At 39.2% G+C, this 13,625-nt stretch overlaps 1 protein-coding gene across 2 annotated transcripts in view; it reads left to right on the forward strand.

Moving 5' to 3' along the window:
- The window catches only part of LOC119151702 (myocardial zonula adherens protein), an 82,101-nt gene that overhangs the window by 508 nt on the left and 67,968 nt on the right, over positions 1-13,625 (forward strand). For both annotated transcript variants that reach the window (XM_037395916.1, XM_037395917.1), the window contains exon 1: positions 1-12,916. This exon is cut by the window's left edge and continues 508 nt beyond it. The gene's annotated coding sequence lies outside the window, so the exon portion shown is untranslated. The remainder of the gene's footprint in view (positions 12,917-13,625) is intronic.

Consider the following 13,625-nt stretch of genomic DNA (forward strand, 5'->3'; position numbering starts at 1 on the left):
TTTTATGTGGTGAGAGATTTTCCACAAACCCAATGTTTCTGATCATTAAAATTCTATTCTGCCTAAATATACACGTTCGTCAAACAGCTGTGTTGAATATGGCATTATTAATTTTTGGTCAACTTGTGCCTTAAGAGGACTTACATTGTCATTTATAATTTCTGGGTTTGAGAATCAATTTCAAGTTTTATTTTGAGCATTTTCACCCATCTGTTATGCTCTGGCAGATCCTTTGGTTTTCCGAGCCTACTTTTGTAGACAGAATACAAGTTGACTTCTACAAGAGTGTTCTGATGTTTTAGATCACTAACATTTGGCCAGTGCTCCAAGATATGGCAATTGCTATACAATGCTAAATGTGTAAATGTAAAAGAAGCAAACAAAATTCTCATGTCCTACATAGACTCTTCACTTACTGTCCAAGTAATAAAATCAAGGATATCACATATAATGGAGTTCAATGCCCTTGAGTTTGGAAGGCATCTCTTTTCATAAAAGCATTAAGGTCTTTCAGACATCATATCTCTTTTCAGTGCATGGAGAAAGAAAAAGGAAAAGTCATTGTCTTGCTGTTGCCTGTACCTGCTTCCCTGCACTGCACTTTATTTAAGGAAAACCCTATACTATGCAAATACTTTCTTAGTTCAGCATTGTCAGTTGCTTTTTACTGTTCAGTCACCAGGCAGGTTTCCCCCACAAGGTCATCTCTTGGTGATGAAACTATAACTTGTTGATTAATCTGTGCATTCCTCTGATTTGTCTTTATTCTTCTCAACTTAATTCTTTCATTTTTCCTAATTAAATAATCTGTTCTGATTTATAGCCAATTTTCTAAACTATTCCAGAAGCCATGTGAATTTCTTAACTTTTACAGACCAGCTGTGTGCTTTGCTGAGTGAGCTATGCAGTGCAATAGCTTCAGCTTTTAGGCCTTTTCTGGATCAGGCAGCATATTTCAGTAATTAAATGTTGATGCTTTTAGCTTACTGGAGCTTCCTACCCTATACATTTTAGCTGCTTAATTTCCACTAGCTGCAGTTGTCAAGTAACATTGCCAAATGTTCAAAGAAAACCATTCAAAGATGCTGAAAAAGCATCCTTTAGAGACTGTCAGGGTTTATAACATGTCTAATTTGTTCCTTTTTGCATAAGGTACTGATTAGGTCACATATTTAACCCTGACCCTACTGCATCATACTGGGGAAAATTTAATTGTTATTTTAAAATTTATTTGAGTGTTGGGCTATTGAGAAAAAGGTATAGAAATGAATAGAAAGGGCTTTTTTTGTATTACAGGTTTTTCTTTTAACATGTAAGAAAGGAAAGAGTAAGAAGAAGGGAATGAAGTTCAACAGACAAGGTCAAGTGCAGTAGTGAATTGGGCTCACCTGTCTCAGCAGAAGTGTGACAGCCTTTTAATGGCTAGTACCAGCGAACCTCATGTGAGGCCAGCAGAGACTGTATGCCTTATGTAAGAGGGAACATTTGATCTTTTCTTCACTTCTAATAACAATTTGCTGGTTTACTCAGATCCTGAAGCTTCATGCCGTTAGCAGAAGAACAGACGATAAAAAAACTTTACTAAAAGTCTGAGCACAGGTGGATGATGAAAGTTTAAGCTCTCCAAGTTGCCAATAGGAAAACTGGGAACAATTCTATGTGAGTGCAGAGAAGGGACTCATTACAGGTAACCTGAGTTTTTCTATGCTTTCTGTGTACTTGGCAGAATGGGTTTTCTGAACGATGCTTTATATATTAGGTTACAAAGCTATTTTCACTAGTTACAAGCAATCCTTTTATTTTGATTGCATGCAGTCTGGCTAGGATGAAACCTTCCAACAGTATGATACGAAGTAAGGGAAAAAATATACACAGTAAAAAAGATCTATGGAGGATCCACTTCTGATTAATTTTGATTTTTGACCTTCACTCTTCTTAAAGAGCCTGACACTGAATGTTGCTTAAGCCATCTTAAACCTACAGATATCTAAATTGGGCTGAGATGCATGTAAGATTTTATTTCCAGGGAAAGACTGTGAAGGTTCAAGATGAGAACGGTAGGGAGCATATCAAAGTAGTGCTAGGAAGTGCCTATTTCCTGTATGTATTTGCAGCAAAGATTCTCAAGTGAGTTCAGCTGAGACAAATGACAGAGCTGAATAAGGAGCAGCATATGTTTCTGGTATTTCTGTGGATGCAGTGTTAATGGCGGCTGATTAGCTGCGTACCCCTGTGCACCACGGGTAGTTCTGTTCTGCAGAAATGCTTTCAGCATCTCCAGACCTTGGATACCCAAGTGCCTGCCAGTATCAGAAGCATCTATTTTGTGTCACTCACATTTTCTTATATTTTTTTCAGAAAGAAATTGTGTGTGCAGTTCTGTGTTGTCCCTTGGATTTGTCATTATGTGAAAGATGTGTTTACTTCAATGTTTTTTTGTGGGAGAGAAAGAAAACATTGCTGCCCTTGGAGTGGAAAGACAGATAAGACTATCTGAGACTCATCCCTGGGAAAAATCAGTCTTTGCCAGAAATGAAATTTACTTTTCTAGAAAGCAGTTCCACTGGGCATAGGAGAGCTGAGCTTCTGACTACAAGTTTACCTCTCACACCCAGAGAGCTGGCTATTCTCAGCCCAGCCTGGCCTTTATTTTCCTGGGAGGTAAACACTGAGACCTGGAACTTGACGTGGCAGAGGCTATACATTTATGTACTACAGATGAGATTGAGATTGGTATACTTTTAATGTTGTTCTTCAGGTCTTTTGGTTAAAATACAGCAAATACTATTTAAGGAAAAAGAACTTGTGTATTCATGACTAGAGCAGGCAAGAGCAAATACACGTGTGCACACACACTGTGAAGGCAGAGAGAGATGGTGTGCATTGCTGCAAGTGCTTTATCAGCTGATTTGGTGTCTGCCTGAAAACGTAATCCCAACTGTTTAAAATTGATATACAAATTCAGTGGCTACAGTCACACTGTGGTTACTGTAAATCCTTCTCAGTACAGATCACCTTCATCAGAGTTCTGGCATTTTCTTGAGTATCTGCTGTGTGAAAGAGCTTTTCAATAGAGTCCCAACAAGCCTCTTAATTTGTCTTTTAAACACTTTACCAAAAGGAAAACAAAGGAAGCTGAACCATCCAGAGAAGACAGGGTGGTCTAATAGTTGGAGATAGAGCACTGGGAACAGGAGGATTCTGGTTTCTAATCTGTTTGAGCTGCTGCTTCAGTCCTTGGCCTCCTCGTGCTTTTGTCAACATGCCTAAAATATGGAGCTCAAAACTAGACCTTGAAGACTTGATACTTTTTCTGCATTGAAAATTCCTGGATAAAACTGTTAGGAGGAAATGCCAAGGATCTGTTTTTTCAGTATATCTGCTTTCTGTGTGGCGTTTCGCCCTTTTGCCCTGCAGTCTGTGACACACTGCAGTGCTTTCCAAGTGGGGGGCTGTTTTCCCTGCCACATGTCTGAGATTGAAGGTCTTGTGCTGGCTCTGTGGAGTGTCTGCTGCAGAACAACAGCCTGGATACTAAATTTCCTTGTTTTACAGGGAGTTTCGAATTTGTTTTTCTTCAAATAAGAAAATGGTTTGTTGTGTAACAGGTAAGAACAGCTATGAAAAGAGGGAAGGAAAAAATAAAGTCAAATAAAAGCATGGAAAAGCTGTAACATCAGCCAAGCAGCGAAAGGAAGCTTCCTGAATTGGGCTGTGTTTACTTTAAACCCAGCTCACTGTGCCTTGCTGTTTCAGTACATATTGTGAGTGGTATCCAGCTATTTTAAAGATAAGATCAAATTCACAATTCAGATCAAAATGTGTCTCCCAGCCATTAACTTCTTAAGCATTACTAAGAGTCACAATAGAAGACCATGGTCTGTGTGGCACTGTATGTGATACTGCATAAGGCTAAATATTTGTCAGGACGTCCAAGGGCAGTCTGGGCCTCCTATAGAGCTCAAGAGAATTCATTTCTTCGGTATGCCTGGCATTCTTTGGCTAGGAAAATTTTCAGATGGAGTAAATTTAGTAAGTATTGTGGGATAAGCAGAGAAGATAAAAGAATGAGTAAGAAATAGGGCTACTACAGATGCTAGCTGTATGAGGGGGAAGGAATCTTTGTAGGTGTGTGCACAATAAGCCTCCTGTATGCATGTACCACACTGGTACTACTGGTATGGAGTGGGGATGGCAGAAGGAAAACTGCAGCCTACTTCATCAACCTTCTTTCCTCTTCTGCCTTTACTGCTGTTGCTGGCTTCTCTACTGAGAAAATGAGCTGTAGTGCCATTGGGAAATCCCTACCCGGTAAGCTAGAGTCCTTCATGTTGCTTTTGTATTCACTTGGAGGGCTTTTGCTTCCTGTAAAGTAAAAGCTTCACAGTGCTGTTTCCAGGAGAGGCAAGTGCTTATGACTCTCAAAAGTGGGAGGCCACAAGCCTCAGGAGCCTGTGCATAAACTGCAGCATCTGTAGATGTCAGTGTGCCATCAACTGAATGACATTGGCAGTGCAGGTGGCAGGAGGGAATTGAATGCCTGGAAACTCAGTGGGGTGGGGAGTCTACCTACATCTGTTCTGTACGGTGTCAAGCTTACCACCAGTGCACAGGATAAGTCACTCCTTGAAAGAGTCGGTCTCCACACTGAGTGAATAAACAGACCTGTACCTCATATACCTGCCAAGCCTAGAGCATCAGATATCCAGTAATTGAGCTTTGATTCCACAAACTTTTCTAAGTCTCATCATTTTAGCTTTTCTTAAGAATATAAAGAGACCAGCCAGCCACAGCCACCGCACACTGCAGTGAGACTTCACTGAAGCATACATGCAGTGACATGCTGCTGACCTCAGTTACTAGTATGCGTGGCTGCCAGATCAGCTGGGAGGCCCTTGGAGGATGCTCTGCAACTGAGTGCAGAGAATCAGCTAAAAGCAGCACATTTTAACTTTGATTGGCACTTTGTCTAGTCAGCATAATTGTTCCCATCACCTTTCTAATTTTTACAAGTTTAGAAGTAATATGGAGGGGAAAAGGGAGATTGATATCTGTTAACTTTGCTGCTCCTCTGAAACTTTCAGTGCTTAGCAGAGCTTGCATTTCTGGCTCTTGAGAAAAAAAAAACCACAAAAAAAGGCCATAAAAAGGGAAAGTTGATGCAAGTTTTCTGAAGAGAAAAGGACTATTTTTCCACAGGAAACATTTGAAAGTCTTAAACGTGGGAACTGCAGTCATGACTAAGCTGCCTCAGGTAAGTCATTCTGCTCGACAAAGCCACCCCGAGGAGGGCACCCCACAGGCAGCAGCAGAGCGCGAGCGGGCAGCAGTGCTGCAGGCAGTGCTGGTGGCAATATAGTGAGGACTGCAAAATTCATCCCTCCGCACTGCTAAGCAGCCAGGGAGTCCTATGGCTGTCATTGCAGCTGAGGTGTTGCACCATTCCTGTTGACTTGTGTTAATTATGCCCTAATAGTGCACCTTTTGTTTTGCTTTCCTAGGCAGCAACTGCTGTGGAGCCAGTCATGATGCTCCCTCTGCAAAGAGGGTTCGTATATAAACCAACCTAAAAGAGAGACTGTCAAGCTAAAGGGTACCTTGAAGTTTTAGAATCTTGAGATTGAGCTCCTGCCAGAGCACAAGTTCTTTACAGGATGGAGGAAATTATTTAATCCTCCTTGGATATCAGTTCTCCAGCGATGAAATACAATACAGAACAGCCAGGTTGTCATTCAAGAAGTAGTCTTTACAGAAACTGACCCACTGCTCAACAAAGATCCTTTTCTGTATAGAACCACAGTCAAAATAGCATCCAAGATGTTGGGGTGCAAGAAGTGACTAATGTGAGAAAGGGTATGGTGCTTTCCTGTAAAAATTCCACTGCTGTAAGAAGTCCTTGAATACTATTGTATGACTCTAAGAGGACAGAAAACTGGTTCTGAGTCTGGAGAAATTTATGAAGGACAGAAACAGCACAGATAACATCTACTCTGTACTGCTTTGTAACATTGTAACAAGAAGACGATCATTAGAATGGAGCAAGGAGAATCAAAATTCTCTGGTGCTGGTGCTGATGGTGGTAATTGCAAGAAACAAAAGTTCATAGCTGGTAAGAATACCTATTATTCATGAAAATGTGTCAGCAGGATTTACTAAACCTACAGTTCAGGAAGTAAACCAGTCCCTAATAATTAGACATCCAGGGAGATATTTGGAGGGAGTGGGAAGATAATTAACGTTTATCTCCTGTGAAGTTCTTACATAACTTTCTGAAACAGGAAATTCTGGCCACTGGCAGAGAAGAGAGACAGCAGTTCTGGTGTGGTCTGGGCATTTGTACTACTCTGCATAATACTGAGTGGTGATCTGGGAGCCAGTATGAGGTAGTTCGTGACTATGGCTGGACTATGACTTGACAGAAAGAATTTATTGGAAACCTATTTGTCTTTTACCTCAACATTTCAGTGTATTCTCAAACAAATGATTTTCAGCACCACTTTAGACCTGGGTTCATTCCACCTAACTTGAGGCACTGACCTAGGAAGATGTCAGCAGTATAAGAACAGTATAAGCAGGTATATTCGTGCTTTCGTTAGGGGACTGGAGTGTTTACACTTCTTGTTGTGATCTTTCTCAGAAGTTTCCCTTTTTTTCCATCTGACTTGGTAAGATCCTAGTATATCTCTCTTTCACTGAAAACACAATCTGTTTGATGTTTGCTTAGTGGAGTATGGATCGCCAGCAGACAGCCCACTTGCAAAGATACTGTTTGCGACATGATGAATATGACATCTGTAGAATAGTGAATTTTGAGCAGTAACCATTTCACCATGTTGGGCCCACTTTTCCAGAACTCACACAGGACAGAATGAACTGTGGTGAAATGCTTGTGGTTTATTTGCTGATGGCCTACACTAGTCATATCATCAGGAATCTGTAAAATTTTATAGGTTAGCAAGACCACAATTTTTACTTGAACAGGTTCCTCACTTTGTATCACTGAGCTCTGTACAAAATCAAACTGGTTTAGCCCAAGGGGAACCTCAGAATTTCTACACAAAAAAAACCCTAATCTTTTTGGAAGGTTTTATTTTAAAAAGATGAGATTATATTTACCAAAGACAGCTAAAAATTTGGCCAAAGCAATTATAAGTGTCTAGACCATATGTGGCTACAGAAACACTGGAATTCGAGTTATATCTGCATAACAGGGTAAGTCACTGAATTATAACATTTGTGTTGCTATTGCAAAATGGTTGCTGGTACCCAAACATGCTAACTTAAAGGTAGCCAAGGAATCTGGCCTCTATATTGCAGCTATTTCTGGTACTGTCAGACAAAGAGCAATCTAACCACAGACTGAAAACTTTCCAGAGAATTTGATGGGATCTGTGGAAACTACGCCAAACACCTGCAGAAAATTAATAAACAATATCACCCACAAAAGGTTAAAAACTGAAGAAATTGTACAGGTTCTGTGGATGGGGGAATAAAAAAAAAAGACATTTGAACTATGCCAGCAGTGCTATTTGGCAATACAGAAAGAGATTCCAAACAATCTTAAAGCTATGTGGTTGACAATACACACTCAAGAAATCTGTGGACGTAGGCCAGCAGCAAGCATGCAAAAAAATCCTGCCTTATTGCAGGTATTCTTAATGCCAGTGTTCATCTGTATGTGTGGTTGTGTGGTTGTCCTGTACTGAAAACCCAACCTAGAGATGTAGAAGTTAATGTCAGGTTCCCATCAGAGTCAAAACTTCAGCCAAATACCCAAATATGTTGCAACATTATTTTCCTAGATCCTTCCATTGTTAAGAGAATCACCGTTATACTGAAATGATTCCAACTCTGAGAGTGAGATCCTGTTTATTGTTACAGCAGATTTATGCAGAAAAGGTATTGTTAAACAAGAGGATTTGGGCAGTTGGGTAGGACCCAGAAAGTGTCCTAGTTATACTCATCTTCTGTTGCAGTTTATGCCCACATTGGCCACTGTCCCTTGCATAAGCTAAGGAAAGGAAAGGAAAACAATATTCTATTGAGAAATCTGCTTCGACATAGTCTCCCTAAGGACAGGGACAGAAATGCTCAGCAGGAATACAATTCTGGAGGGCATTTCATTGGCTTTTGTTGGATGTTTAAATTCTATGGGATCTTTTTGTCTTAAGTATTTTCTCTCTCTTGTTAATCAAAATACTAAGCATGTATATTAATACAGGAGAACCACAAAATTTATAGAGACTCCATAACTCCAGTCATATGAGGAGAAGTGGGAAATGTATCAAAACTCCTCAAGAGCTTGCTAGCCTGTCTGCTGTCAGAATATTTTGGTGTATTTTCATTCTAATGCTTTAGCAAAAGCACACTGTGTGTCATAGGACAGCCGACTAAAGTGTTTGTTACTCCCCCAAATGGTTTACTCAAATAAAACAAGCTAGAAAATGAAATTGAAAACACTTGATGGTTGTTATGTAGTGCATGCTATTAATGTTTTAATATATTAGAGCCTCTGTGCAACATTTGTAGAAATTACTGGGAATTTTGCTGTTGATTTTAGGAGGATTGGGCCTTGTGTTACCGTATTAATCATTTGGTAAATATTTCTCTAAAGGCTAGGAATATAGAAATTTCCAGGGGCAGAGTGATGGTCTAACATCCTGTTTTCAACAGTGGGCAATTCCCAGGGCCCCACAGGAAGGCAGATCCCCTCCTTTCCTTCCTCCCATATCTAGTGTCAGTTGTGTCCCAGTAGACTGCTGTCAGTCTCTCTCTGACCATTGCCAGCCATGGGATAAGCCTGATGGATAGCTCTGGCTGGCTTCATGCTAGCTAGCTCACCATTTTGTCTGACCTAAACCTGATCCTGTGTATACATATCTGTACGTGTATCTTCCTTCAGTACTAGTGACTTCTTTGTTCAGTCACCTGTGGCAGCAATAGGTCTCCAGGTTAATTATAAAAAGCAATAAGATATTTAATTTGTACTACTTTACTTCTATTAACCCACATTAATATCCAGAGCACCACCATTTACTTCTCAGGTTTTATCAGACAGATGCTAGTGAAAATGAGAGCAGAAGTAGGGCAATTGTCCTTCAGTGATTTTTTTTTTTTTTTTTTTTTTTTTTTTTGTGTGTGTGTGTCTTTCTGTTCTTGTTCTGCAGCAGGGAAAATAGGTGTTCCAGACAGGTCTGTTCTAAGCATTCATTACTCTCCATACCCCTCTTATATCTGCTTGCTCTGCTTACATTAGAAGAACACTGCTGGTCTAAAATCAGCAAGATTAAGTTGTGATAACTAAAATTCAATGTTAATCAGCTGTCTTGCATGTGACTATATGTGCATTTAAAAAAAACTCTGGGAGTTATACTTAGACAAAGGTAATGGGAAAAGAACACCCCTTGCAGAAGCTGCATTTTGGAATAAATGTAGCAGCCCTATAGTGCTTGCTGTCCATGCTGAAATACTTAGGCAAAACCCAGACCTGCAACAGGAAGAATTTAAATACATCTCTTGACATATGCCATTTCTGTTTCCCCCTGCCAGGTGAAGATGAGATTCTGCCCAAGTGAGCTATAGAGTATATCCCCTATTAGGCCAGCTCAAGGAGGCCTAATAGAACCCCATGAATTACTCAGTCCAACTGCTCTGGTAGCTTGTCAAACTCTCAGATAACTACTCCCAAAGATTTCCAGAGGTGGGAATCTATAATAAATAAATAATATAAATATAATTATAATTATACTTATAAAATAACCTATAGTAAACTTCTCAAAGGAGTAGCCTGGGTAGGCCAGAAATGCAGCAAAAAGGCCTTAGCATGGTGAAGTTAGGAGAAAGAGAAAGAATAGCAGTTAATCTTTCATGGAAATTAAATTTTCAATTTAATGCTAATGATGCCTTTTAGAAATCGATATCTACAAAATATATTATTAAATATCTACAAAATATATATCTATGCCTACAAAATATATTATTAAAATTAATTCAGGCAGCTAAAGACTTCATCAACAGACATGGTTTGAAATCTTTTACAAAGGCATGTCAGAAGCACTAGAAATAGGGCAGGCATCTAAACAGAAAAAGAGAAAAAGGAGTTGAGTGATACAAAAGAGAACCAGCCTTCCCCAGAGCCCGCAAAGAGTTTGTCATAATATAGTCACTGTGCGTGGCTTTCTGTGTATTTTTTTTCTGCATTTCCCTTGGATTCAAGTAGTTATATTAGGTACAGTAAATCTTGGGCACATTCTGAAATGCAGGGAAAGTAGAAGAATTTTATGGAGGCTCCTGCCATCCAAATCTCCTGATTGGAATACATTTACGGAATAAGTCCACGGAGCCCATGGAAGTGAATGGGTCTTTTAAGTCATTTCAAAGGCCTTTTGGTTAAGTACTCTCTGCTTTTTGTTGTGGTTTTCTCTGGAGGGAGAAACCTGATGGGAATAGTTCCACTGCAGAAACAATTTAATTTCATAGTATAAACTTTAATTTCTGAATTATGAGTGATCTTGCAAATTGGTTTATATCCTTTTGTAGACTAGCCTTTGTCACTCAATCTGCAGGTCTATTTAGATTTCACATTATCGTCAAGCAGGCAGAATGTCAGGAAATCCTGCTCTGTTGGTCCAAGTCACTGATGTCGGTTTGATCTATTTCAAAGTCTGTAATATTTCTTGAAAGTGCCTTCCTGGAATAGCTCAGATCTCTTGCTCTGTGATCAGGACCCAGAACCATGCAACTCTCAACTGCATTCTTGCTAACTGGATGATGCACCATATGCAGATGAAGGAAAAGCAAACTCCTCCTGGGCTGAGGTAGCCTGAAGGATGACACACTGGAGGTATTTAAGTGCTTAAGTGTGTTAATCCATTTCCTTCGTAGGACTGGGTCTTTGTTGGAGGGTCATTTCCCTGAGTAATATTTAGTCATTGCGGTTGAGCTGTTAGTAAGTACTCTTAACTATTTAGTCCTCCCTACGCTTCCTCCTAGTAACTTTACTTCAGTTAGGCATAACAACATCTACTGTATTGATTATAACTTTACTTCTTTTTCTATTATTGTAATGACTCATGCAAGAGGAAATGAGACAACTCTTGGTGACAGGATAAGAAAATTTCATTATCTTGTAGATACAGATAGGTCTACTAGAACATTTTTTGGAGCTGGAGGGACTGAAAACTAATCAAGTTTTCCTGATTAAAGTCCTCTGATACCAAAGGTTCAGTATGACCTGATATTTTAAGGTTAAAATACCTCCCCTTCCACCTTATTTTCTTTTTATATGACTTCTGATAAACTGCTTTTTAGTATCTAGAAAGAAAATAAATAATAGAACCAGATCTTCCGCTTGTACTTCACAACTTTTATGCACAGCTCCCTGTCCCAGCTATGTGTGCAAACAGGCAATGGGCTGGGAGAGTCAGTAAGAACTGATAAATTCCCATATGTATCATTCTGAGATGGGGAACATGGAGGTCTGAAACTGGATCTAAATCAATGGGGAAGCCAGACAACCAGGAACTTCTGTAGCATCTGTGCAGGTGTTCTAGACATGTACCTGGTTCCTTTGTTAGTTAGAAAAACGTACCATCATCCTCTGCCCTGAAGCAGAGCTGAAGTCCACTACTTGCTGTTCTGGCCTTCTATCATAAAATAGAGGAAGCAGAATATAGTTCTTCCCCTTCTTCCTCTTCTGTGTTTCCTTTCCTGTGGGGAAGTAAAGATGAAATATGTCTCTTCTTCCCCTTTGTAAGGTAAAAGAAGTCAGTCAGATACAGTGATTTCCTGTCCTTAATGCTCCCATTCCCTGAAATATGTACATTCCTTACACTTATAGAAGAACTTTCAGGCCAGAATTTGTTTCTGCCTCTAAAGTTTCCTTTTTTCCTACCACAATGCAATACCGATACCAGACTTTTGGAAGAAATTTATCCTTTGATATTATCTCCAGGGAGTAAAATAGGATTTTAAATACAGCTACCTAACAATGTAACTGTGGTGCTCATGATGGGGTGTGCCTGTTTTCTACTTCCCTACCCACCTTAATCAGTTCAATTATGTGACCTGGTCAAGTCACACCCCTACGTGAACAATGCTGCTCCTCCTGTGCTGCATTACTTTTACATGATATTTATGCTGAACTGTCCTGCTTGCATGGACTGACTAAACCAAAACCTGCTGGTGAAGAATGAATGACAGGCTTCTGGCACTGCACGTGTGTCTTGGGCCACATTGCTGTGGGCTGTGACCCAGTTGTTAACTGGATGGGAGACTTATCTGAAAGAGGAAATAGTGAAGATGAATCAAGAGGTGGTACTTTTTCTGCTGAATCAGAACTGAGTTGATGCCCTGTAAGCTTCAGCAAAATCTGAAGTGATCCTATCTAAATCACTAAAAATCTGTGATTGAAAAATGACAATGCTATTTTTTTCATTCATATGTGGCCATATATTCATGGTAGAAGAAACTGTCCTATATTTGCCTTGATGTATTTCATATCTCTCAGTTCATTTTAGTAAAATCCAAGCTTTTATTTTTTATTTAATAAAATAAAAGCCATGACTATAGCTGTGTAAATATTATGACTTATAGACATGCTCATCAAAAGCCTTCCCAAATAAAGCTAAAAATAGATATCTTTCCTGAAATACATGACCTTCCAGGGCTTTGCAGCTGCCTTTAAAATCTTAGCAGTAATTTTTATTTCACTATTAATTGCATTTTGACATTGTGAGTCTGAAAATCACAGCTACCAGGTGTAATCCTTTTTTTTCTGTTAGGTGCACAAACTGTGTGAAATACACTGGCATGCATATATATGCATAAAAGTACATGGCAGAAACCTCTTACTATTATTATTACCTGATTGGCTTTGATGGACTTGCTCTATGTTCTTGCCCAGATGCGGTTTTGAGTAAGTAATCCATTTTCTTTTTTCCTTTCTGTCTCTTTCAGAGAAAATGGTAGTGCACATTGCATTGTGTTATTCATTGAGCTATCTAGCATTTTGTGGCTTTATTGATAGATAGTTAAAAAGTACTTTGAGAATCTCAGCAGGAAGGTGGACTTTAAGTAGGAAGTAGGACAACAATTAAAAGCAGAAAACTTTAAAAGAAACATTAATTGCAATTATAGTCTGTAACTCTCCATTATGAGTAACGATGGAATCAATCCATTATTGCAAGTAACTCCAGGAATTTCTTTTTTTATGCAATTTAACCATAACTGAAATAACTGCATAAAATGGGTACCGAGGGCTTTGCAAAATAAAATGTATATTTGCATTTCAAACTCCTGGTGTGAAAATTTCTAATTATAAATTTGTATATGTTAGATCAGCAGGAGAGGCTCTGAGTTTCTGTAGTAATCCTATATTATCCATGTATCAAGAGTGTTAAGTGGCAGCAAACAGTTGTATCGATGGGTTTGATTTGAGAAGTGATATGATGCTTGTGGCTAAACCAAGCTGGACATTTAGATAGCTGTATGTGTTATGTCACTTCAAAAGAGTAACTGTAAACCACAGTAGCTCCAAATGCGGCAAAGATGTATTGGCCAGTGAAAGATGAAATACTGCTCAAGACAAGAATTGTACGATATATATTGGTTTGTATATTGCATGT

The sequence above is a fragment of the Falco rusticolus genome, chromosome 7, assembly GCF_015220075.1.
Source record: "Falco rusticolus isolate bFalRus1 chromosome 7, bFalRus1.pri, whole genome shotgun sequence".
Taxonomy (NCBI): domain Eukaryota; kingdom Metazoa; phylum Chordata; class Aves; order Falconiformes; family Falconidae; genus Falco; species Falco rusticolus.